The 10,398-nt window shown below is 38.7% G+C and overlaps 1 pseudogene; it reads right to left on the minus strand.

Moving 5' to 3' along the window:
- Positions 1–818: 818 nt before the first annotated feature.
- On the minus strand, positions 819–9,959 carry LOC115861692 (charged multivesicular body protein 3 pseudogene; annotated as a pseudogene).
- Between the last annotated feature and the right edge of the window lie 439 nt (positions 9,960–10,398).

Genomic DNA, 10,398 nt, shown 5'->3' on the forward strand with positions numbered 1-10,398 from the left:
GCAAACCGAATTGAACAGCACAATAAAAAGATCACATTACATGATCAAGTGGAATTCAAGCAATGGCTCAATATTTAAAAATTATTAAATGCAATACATCACATTAATAGAATGAAAGATAAAAATCATATGATCATCTCAATAGATGTGGATAAAGCATTTGACAAAATTCAACATCCTTTCATAATAAAAACTCTCAATTTGAGTATAGAAGGAACATACCTCAACATAATAAAGGCCATATATGACAAGCCCACAGCTAACAAACATCATACTCAATGATGAAAGGTTGAAAGGGTTTTCTCTAAGGTCAGGAACAAGACATAGGCACCCTCCCTTAGTACTTCTATCCAATATAGTACTGGAAGTCCTACCCAGACTAGTCAGGCAAGAAAAAGAAATAAAAAGCATCCAAATCAGAAAGGAGGAAGTAAAATTTTCTCTGTTTGCAGATGACATGATCTTATACATAGAAAACTTTAAAATTTTTTCTAAGTGTTAAAGCAGAAATTTATTAAAATCTATTTATATAGTGTTTTACATACAAAAAGAATATAGAGTCCTCAACATTCAGGCAATCAACTCTATTCTCAAAAGTGCTTTGTGAGAAGACAGATTTCTTTGCTTCCCCCCTAAAAAGATACTTCTGTTTATACTCCTAAAAATGGTGCATTTATTACACCACTTCTCATAAGAACAGTCTGGCTGAGATCACAAAACTTCTGCACAGTGAAGAGATATTCAGAGAGAATCTTCTCCAGAATGCAATGCCTCATCACAGAGGTGTAGTGCAAGAGATACATAAAATAGTAGCTGCATCAGAGGAGTGTATGTACACACAGTAAGTGAGCCATGAGAAAAGCCTGAGGCCCAGCAGGGTGGCCCCTAGCCACAAAGCATGGCCAGCTGGGATGCATGGCCTCCAGGGCCTCTTCCTCCCCTTCAACTTCTGAGGTGGCCGTCACTCCTGGAGATTCAGGTTCCATAACAGCATTGGTCACTTTACTAGGTGCTTTGTCCAAGGCCCCTGTTGTAATTTCAAACAGAATTTTTTCAATTTCCATTTCTGCTGCTTTTTCCATTTCTTCTTGATCATCTATGATTTCAAAAGTGTTCTCTAACATTTCTCCATGTTCCCAGCTTTCTTCATCTCTTTGGACAATGCCTGCATTTATTAATCTATTCATTTTATCTGCATTCTATAATCTATTTATTTGAACTGGATTTAGGTAATCTTCAAAGGACTCTTCATCCCTGTGAACAAAGAATTCATGTGAGCTTTGGATGCATAAAGCTTGCTCACAGACTTCCTTGACCTGATCTCCTCTTTGGCCAGAACTACACAGATATCATTCTGGCCCTTCTTAGCAGCATCTTTCAGAGATAGTTTTAGTTTTTCTGCTTCTCTTTGAATGTTCCATATTTGCCTGTCAGCAACTCTCATTTCTTTTCTTAATCAATATGCAAAAATTGGTTGCATTTCTATATACTAACAACAAACTATCTGAAAAAGAAATAAAGAAAACAATCCCATTTAATAGCATCAAAAAGAATAAAAATACTTAGGAATAAACTTAACCAAAGAGGTGAAAGGTCTGTATACTGAAAAGTATAAAACATTGATGTAAGATATTGAAGACACAAACAAATAAAAAGATATTCTATGTTCATGGACTGGAAGAATTAATATTGTTAAAATGTCCATACTACTGAAAGCAATCTACAGATTTAATGCAATCCCTACCAAGATTTTAATGACATTTTAAAACAGAAATAGAAAAAGAAATCCTGAAATTTGTGTGGAACCACATGAGAGACCCTGAATAACCAAAGCAATCTTGAGAAAGAAGAACAAAAGCAGGATGCACACTTATAAACACTTATAGGTTTCAAACTATATTACAAAGCTATAGTAATCAAAACAGTATGGTACTGGCATTAAAAGAAGACACACAGACCAGTGGAACAGAATTGAGAACCCAAAAATAAACTCATGCATTTATGTCAACCAGTATTTGTCAAGGGAGCTAAGAATACTCACAGGATAAGATAGTCTCTTCAATAATGAAACTACACCCCTACCTTACACTACTCACACAAATTAACTTGAAATGGATTAAGACTTAAATGTAATATCTGAAACTACAGAAGTCCTAGAAGAAAACATGGAGGTAAGCTCTTTGACATTGGTCTTGACAATAATTTTCTTGGGTTTGACACCTAAAGCACAAGCAACAAAAGCAAAAATAAACAAGTGGGACTATATCAAACTAAAAAGCCTCTGCACAGCAAAAGAAATAATTAATAATATGAAAAGGCAACCTACAGAATGGGAGAAATATTTGCAAACCATATATCTGATAAGGGGTTAATATCCAAAATATAGTAGAAGTTCATACAACTGATTAGCAAAATAAACCCCAAACCAAAACTAAAACCCCAAATAACCCAATTAAATATAGTCAAAGGACCTGAATAGACATTTTCCCAAAGAAGATATACAAATGGCCAACAGGTACATGGAAAGGTGCTCAACATCATTAATCATCAGGGAAATGCAAACCAAATCCACAGTGAGATATCACCTCACACCTGTTAGAATGGCTATCATCAAAAAGACAAGAGATAACAAGTATTGGCAAAGATGTGGACAAAAGGGATCCCTTGTGCACTGTTGGTGGGAGTGTAAACTGGTGCAGTATGGGAGAGTAGAAAGTTTCCTCAAAAAATTAAAAATAGAACTATCATATGATCCAGAAATTCCACTTTCGGGTACATGTCCAAAGGAAATGAAATCACTATCTCAGAGAGATATCTATACTCCATGTTCAAAGCAGTGTTATTCACAATAGCCAAGGTATGGAAGCAACATAAGTGTGTGTCAATGGATGAATGGGAAAAAAAATGTAATATAGATAGACAGATAGATACAGATATATATAATGGAATATTATTCAGCCATAAAAAAGAAGGAAATCATGCCATTTGCAACAACATGGATGAAAATTGAGGGTAATATGCTCTGAAATAAGTCGGAAAAAGATAAATACTATATGAGCTCACTTATATGTAGAGTCTTAAAAAAAAACCAAACTCATAAAAACAGAGATTGGTGGTTGGCAGGGATTGAGGGAGGTGGGATGGGTTGGATGAAGGTGGTCAAAGGATACAAATTTGCAGTTTTGAAATGAATGATTTCTGGAGATCTAATGTACAGCAGGATGACACAACAGTACTGTATTGTATACCTGAAAGTTTCTAAGAGTCAATCTTTAAAGTTCTACACACACACACACACACACACACACACACAAGGTAACTGTGTGAGGTGATGGATGTGTTAACCAACCTTATTGGTATAATCATTTTGAAATATACACATATATCAAATCAAATCATCACAAATGTACACCTTAAACTTACACATTATATGTCAGTTATATCACAATAAAAATGGTAAAATATTCAAGCAAATATGAACAAGGAAAAAAAGAAAACAATAATAATAAGGCAAGAAAGCAGGAGATATGTTCCATGTAAGTCTGTAAGTCTTCCAGGACAAAGGGACAGAAGCCAGAGAACTTCCCCTTCCTTTCCCCTGCTGTGACACAAATAAAATATTATAATTTATCTCCTCTAGGAGACCAGAGAATTGCTGTCTCCAGCAGGAACTGGATTCCTCACTAATCTCTGAGACTGTACATTTTTGTAACTATTCTGAACAAATCACTGAATTAATTTCCTTACAAGAAAACTAAATTACTAATATTACCAAAATGTTCTCCCTCACTGGAAAATTCCCCTGATTCTAGCGTTTGGATTGATATGACTCCATTTGGAGTTGGTTTTAGGAGACATGATTTTTTTTAAAAAGGAAATATTCAGTACTAAAGTTGGTCTAAGTGTTCTACTCCCTGTAGGCCAATATAAGCATTATTTTTTTGTTCTTGAGTTCTCCCTCTCGTATTTTTTTCACACTCTGCTTTTATAGTGCTACTTTCCATATAACATTTTTCATCTTTAAAAAAGTTTACAGACTTTTCAAGATAAATGCTGTGCCCCCTCCCCACAAATACAAACCCTGGGACTCAGATGGATCATTTGGAGTTAACTCCTCAGCACCATACAGAAAGCCAAAGTTTTACAAACAGCCTCTGGCTTTACAGTCTTATCTGAGCACATTACAGGAAATTGAGCTTGCAGATACTTAAAGCATCTCATGCCCCCACACCCCCATCCCTGTCTTCGTCTACTGGGGCTGCTGTAACAAAGTACCACAGACTGTGTGACTTAAACAACAGGAGTTTATTTTCTCAGAGTTTTGGAGACAGGGTAGTCGAAAATCAAGGTTCCAGTTCCTGCTGAGAGCTCTCTTCTGGCTTGTAGATGGCTGCCTTCGTGCTGTGTTCTCACGTGGAGAAGAGAGAATGAGCTCTCTGGTATTGCTTCTTATTAGGACACTAATCCTCTTGGATGGATCAGGGCTCCATCCACCTTTATGACCTGACTTAACCTTAATTACTTCCTTATTCCAATTATAGGCACACTGGGGATCACGCCTTCAACATATGACTTTGGGGGGACACGATTCTGTCTATAGCATCCCCCCAAAACATTATAAAGTTAAAATGGACAAAATCTCACAACAGATGTCCATTTCTTTAAGTTAATTACCCAGTGGCATAAATTCACTATGAAAAAGAATTAGCAAGTTATATCATCCACCACTACTCCTTCTGCCACTCAGTAGGTTGAAAACAATTTCTCTTGTGTTTCAAAGCACTTTAGGAGAATTCTTTTGCTGTGTCGAGTCTAACTCTACAACCTTGGCACCTGACACTGCCTGGGAACTTCAGAATAGGCTAGATATGCTCCTTCTATCCACAAGGCACACTTCCCTCTCCATTGGAACAGCTAAAAACCTCTTCATGAGACAAGATCTGTCCTTGGGTGCCTGCCATTTTCTCTCTCTTCTCTGGGGGCCAGAGTGTGCCATGTTTCTTTCTCCCGGGCTGAAGTTTCCCCTTTCATCTTTCCTGCAACGGTTCTCGATGTTGGAGGCCATCTGATCCCTCTGCAAAGTGCTAACCAAGAACTGGCTACCTGGTCCACTACAACCACTGCTCCTTGGCCTCTCAGCTCTGTGTAACATATTGGCCACCAGCCTCTTCTGGCAGGCATGGTGGCAGCTTTGCCACCCTCTGTGTGGGCTGCCTCGCAGGTAGAGCTGTAATAGGCTTGGGTTTAGGAGGAGTTCTCCATCTTGGTGTGATCACTGCAGAGTGGCAGTGCCTGGTGTGGTTACAGGCAGTGCCACTGGATGCCTGCAAACTCCCCATCTTCTATAATCCTCCTGTCTGCAAGGGCAGAAGCCTCCAGGGAGCTGAGAAAATCTGAACCCCTGAGATGTGATTGGATGATGAGAGAGTCTGGCTGTCTTTCACTCTTTCTTCCAGGCTAAAGGGAACTGCCTGTTGGGGCTTTTCCTTTGGTGTCTTGAATGGGGTTGCTCACAGAACTCTTTCACTGTAATTCTGTGGACCTTCTTCTCCCCCACATTGGGGGATATAAATCTATACTCATATAGGTTTATGAGTAGTTAGAATGTGTTGGGTCACTACTAGACCTTTCTCTGAAAAATGCACACTATAAAGGAGCAGGAAGCATGAAGAAATATGAGAACTTATAATGGAAAGATGCTTTCATTCTTCTTCTTACTGCTTCTATACAAACACACACATACACACTCAACAGTTTCTATCTCCACCATCAAATTAGTCTCAAAGCTTTCCTTCTTTCTTCCTTTCCTCCCCCTTCTCTTCTCTCCCTCCTTCTTGCCCTCCTTCCTTCCTTTCTTATTTCCTTCTTTCCTCCCTCCTTTCCTTCCTCCTTTCCTCCTTTCCTTCCTTCCATGGCCTCAGACCAATCACCAAGTTCTTGCTCTACATGATATAATCTACTTGCTTTGCATAATTTTTACTAAAATTACACCCATACAAAAATGGTTGATGCCAAGTGTTGAGCCAAGATTTAAAAGGCAGTCAGTCAAAGAAGCACCTTAAGTGGACATTCCCCGAATTCAATGTTTTCTTTCTTTTCAAAACCACCCATTACTTTTATTTTTTTATATCTTTATTGGAGTATAATTGCTTTACAATGATGTGTTAGTTTCTGCTGTACAACAAAATGAATCAGCTATATATACACATATATCCCCATATCCCCTCCCTCTGGAGCCTCCCTCCTACCCTCCCTATCCCACCCCTTCTAGGTCGTCACAACCATCAAGCTGATCTCCCTGTGCTATGCAGCAGCTTCCCACTAGCCATCCATTTTACATTTGGTAGTGTATGTATGTCAGTGCTATTCTCACACTTCGTCCCAGCTTCCCCTTCCCCCCGCATGACCTCAAGTCCATTTTCTACATCTGCGTCTTTATTCCTGCCCTGTCACTAGGTCCATCAGTACCGTTTATTTAGATTCCATATGTGTGCATTAGCATCCGGTATTTGTTTTTCTCTTTCTGACTTACTTCACTCTGTATGACAGACTCTAGGTCCATCCACCTCATTACAAATAACAATTTCGTTGCCTTTTATGGCTGAGTAATATTCCATTGTATATATATGTCACATCTTCTTTATCCATTTGTCTGTTGATGGACATTTAGGTTGCTTCCATGTCCTGGCTATTTTAAATAGTGCTACAATGAATATTGTGGTACATGTATATTTTTGAGTTATGGTTTTCTTGGGGTATATGTCTAGTAGTGGGATTTCTGGGTCATACGGTAATTCTATTTTTAGTTTTTAAAGGAACCTCCATACTGTTCTCCATAGTGGCTGTATCAATTTACATAGTGGCTGTATCAATTTACATTCCAACCAACAGTGCAGGAGGGTTCCCTTTTTTCCACACCGTCTCCAGCATTTACTGTTTGTAGAGTTTTTCATGATGGCCATTCTGACTGGTGTGAGGTGATACCTCATTGTGGTTTTGATTTGCATTTCTCTAATGATTAGTGATGTTGAGCATCTTTTCATGTGTTTGTTGGCCATCTGTATGTCTACTTTGGAGAAGTGTCTATTTAGGTCTTCTGCCCATTTTTGGATTGGGTTGTTTGTTTTTGTGATATTGAGCTGCATGAGCTACTTGTATATTTTGCAGACTAATCTTTTTCAGGATTATTTTCTCTCATTCTGAGGGTTGTCTTTTCATCTTGTTTGGATTGGAAGAATCAACATTGTGAAAATGACTATAGTACCCAAAGCAATCTACAGATTCAATGCAATCCCTATCAAATTACTAATTGCATTTTTCACAGAACTAGAGCAAAAAATTTTATAATTTGTATGGAAACACAAAAGACCCTGAATAGCCAAAGCAATCTTGAGAAAGAAAAACAGAGCTGTAGGAATCAGGCTCCTGGACTTCAGACTATACTACAAAGCTACAGTAATCAAGACAGTATGGTACTGGCACAAAAACAGAAATATAAATCAATGGAACAGGATAGAAAGCCCAGAGATAAACCCATGCACATATGATCACCTTATCTTTGACAACAGAGGCAAGAATATACAATGGAGAAAAGATAGCCTCTTCAATAAGTGGTGCTGGTAAAAATAGACAGCAACATGTAAAAGAATGAAATTAGAACACTCCCTAACACCATACACAAACATAAACTCAAAATGGATCAAAGACCTAAATGTAAGGCCAGACACTATCAAACTCTTAGAGGAAAACATAGGCAGAATACTCTATGACATAAATCACAGCAAGATCCTTTTTGACCCACCTCCTAGAGAAATGGAAATAAAAACAAAAATAAACAAATGGGACCTAATGAAACTTAAAAGATTTTGCACAGCAAAGGAAGCCACACGTTACTTTTAAATTGAGTCTAGTGCCTGCATGTGTTTTAATGGGCTCTGAATCTTTCAGCCTGGGTGGAATTCAGCTCCACCACTTCTAACTCTATGACCCTGAACAAAAGGCTATTATTTCTTCACCTCTGAAAATGGTGATAATAATGCTATCTCATTAAGCTATTGGGAGGATAATATTAATCAACACATATAAAGCAGTTATAAAAGGACCTGACATCTCTCAAGTGTTTAACAAATATTATATATTATCATTAAATTAGTCTTAAGGTTTTATTGAGTACCTATTATGTGCCTAGAACTTTGCTAGGCAGGTGAGGTGTGGGAAAAATCTAATTATTGTTGAATGACCTTTCTTACTGAATTGATTGACCAGGTAGATGTTTCAGAGCCCTATGAACAAGGCCTTGCAGGGCACCCATTGTGTATCCCAACTGTGAGGCATGTGACACCAGAGTTTGAGATGCCATTGTCATGACTAGTAGCTGTCATCTTGAGCATCTGTGATTTCTTCCGATTACATTTGGTTCCTTATGAAAACCTTAGAGACCACTGTGCAATAATCTTCCTCATGAAGCAACACTGAGATGTACTTATAAAGAATAATGGACTTGAATATATCCACACCTTCCCATTATTTTCAAGGACAGCCTTGATTCCTTCCATCTTTTCAACTTATGGCCAGGGGGAAGATCACTTCACCCAGCCTGCTCAAAGTGTACCCCTTGTTCACTGGTCTAGGGAAGTGGGAAAGCAATAAATGCCTGTTGAATGAAACCATTAGGCTCCCAGGCCAACTGAGGTAACACATTTTCAAACACACCAGGAAATTGCTTCTCTGTCCCATCACTCCCCCAGGTAGATGGCTCACATGCTTGCTGCCTTCTCTGGTAGAAATCCTCTTGCATTCCCTCAGTGGCTGCCTCAATACACAGCAAGAAGTGCAGTCCAGGCAGCATCCAGGCCCAACCTTGATTCTGCTCAGAAACAGTCCCACCAGCACACCTGCTACCTCCTCACTGGAATCAGCTCATCAGAATGACTGCTTACCAACAGGCCATTGGTCTCTCAAGGGTTTGGAAAAATGGATAGTAGCTTCTTCTTCTTCTTTTTGATTTAAAATTAAATTCTCCACATTTTAATTATTTTTATGATTACAAACCAGTTACTTTATATTATTACCTTGTGTTTTTATAATTTTTTTGAATGAAAGATTCTTTAAATTCTATAATTCTTCACAATTTTCAAACGTTTCCCATCGATTTCATATAATCCCATAACAACCCTTTTTTTGCCCCTACCCCTATAGTCCCTCCCCCCTTCCCTCCCCTCTGGTAATCACTAGTTTGTTCTCTCTATCTGTGAGTTAGCTTCTTTTTTTGTTTTATTCACTAGTTTGTTGTGTTTTTTAGATTCCACATATAAGTGATGTCATACAGTATTTGTCTTTTGTATGACTCGGTAGCTTCTTATTTCAAAAATATTGGGGACTCTTGGTCAAAGAATCATGTTGAAACATGTTTTGACAGAGCCTCTGTATGCAATTACCCTTCCTTCCCACTGAAACAAGCATTCCTCACATATGCTGAGTTCTGAAGATTCACAGAGCACTTCAATATCAGTTATTTCATCTTCACAACCACCATGTGTCTTAAGTAAGATATATATATCAATAATGATGATAATAATAATATTAATAATAAAAACTTTTATTGAGAGCTTCCTTGGTGCCAGTTACTGCACCAGATGCTTTATATGGATTAGCTCAGTTGTCATAACAACAGCTCTGATTATTCCTGTCAAAAGATGAGGAAACCAAAGCTCAGAGAAAGTAAGTGACTTGTCCATTTTACAGACCCAGAACCAGGCTCCCCAAGGCCCTTTCTAAGGCACCATGCTGTTTCTCAGCGTCTCCAAGTCACCCATGGGGTCTGAGACCACTTTGGTGCCACTTTGGGGGCTCACTGTCCCAGCCTAGAAGAAGTCAGTCACAGTGGTCCATCAGTTGTGCCTGCAGGCCATGGTTTGTGCACACACACAAAGATACCTCATAACCAAAGCAAAGGGCATGATCCCAGTTGGAAATGACTAAGGGATCCTTTGCCTCTGAGGCGAGAGCTCAAATCTACAACTAGTAGCGCCAGTTACACTGGCGTGCTGTCTACATAATGCAAACCATGGTATTTGGCAATGGCTCTTAAACTTGGCACAGTCCACACTCCTCCTGGACCCAAGAGATAACATAACCAAATGTTTTCTGGGGTTGTAAGAAATGAGTGTTTTGCAGGTAGGAAAAATACAAACATCATCCCTATGGGAGCTTGCTTCATCCAATCCCAAGGACAAAATGGCTCACTCTCTGCTGGCCCTTCGAAAGGTTAAATGTGAGCAAGGGCCCAGGTAAATAGTCACAATGCAAACAAAGTCATGTAAATAAATGCATCTCTGATCGACGCAGGCTGGTGATGCCAAATATACCATCTGCACCATTTCTCATGATGAGATTAAT

This window comes from Globicephala melas, chromosome 1 (genome assembly GCF_963455315.2).
Source record: "Globicephala melas chromosome 1, mGloMel1.2, whole genome shotgun sequence".
NCBI classification, from domain to species: Eukaryota; Metazoa; Chordata; class Mammalia; order Artiodactyla; family Delphinidae; genus Globicephala; species Globicephala melas.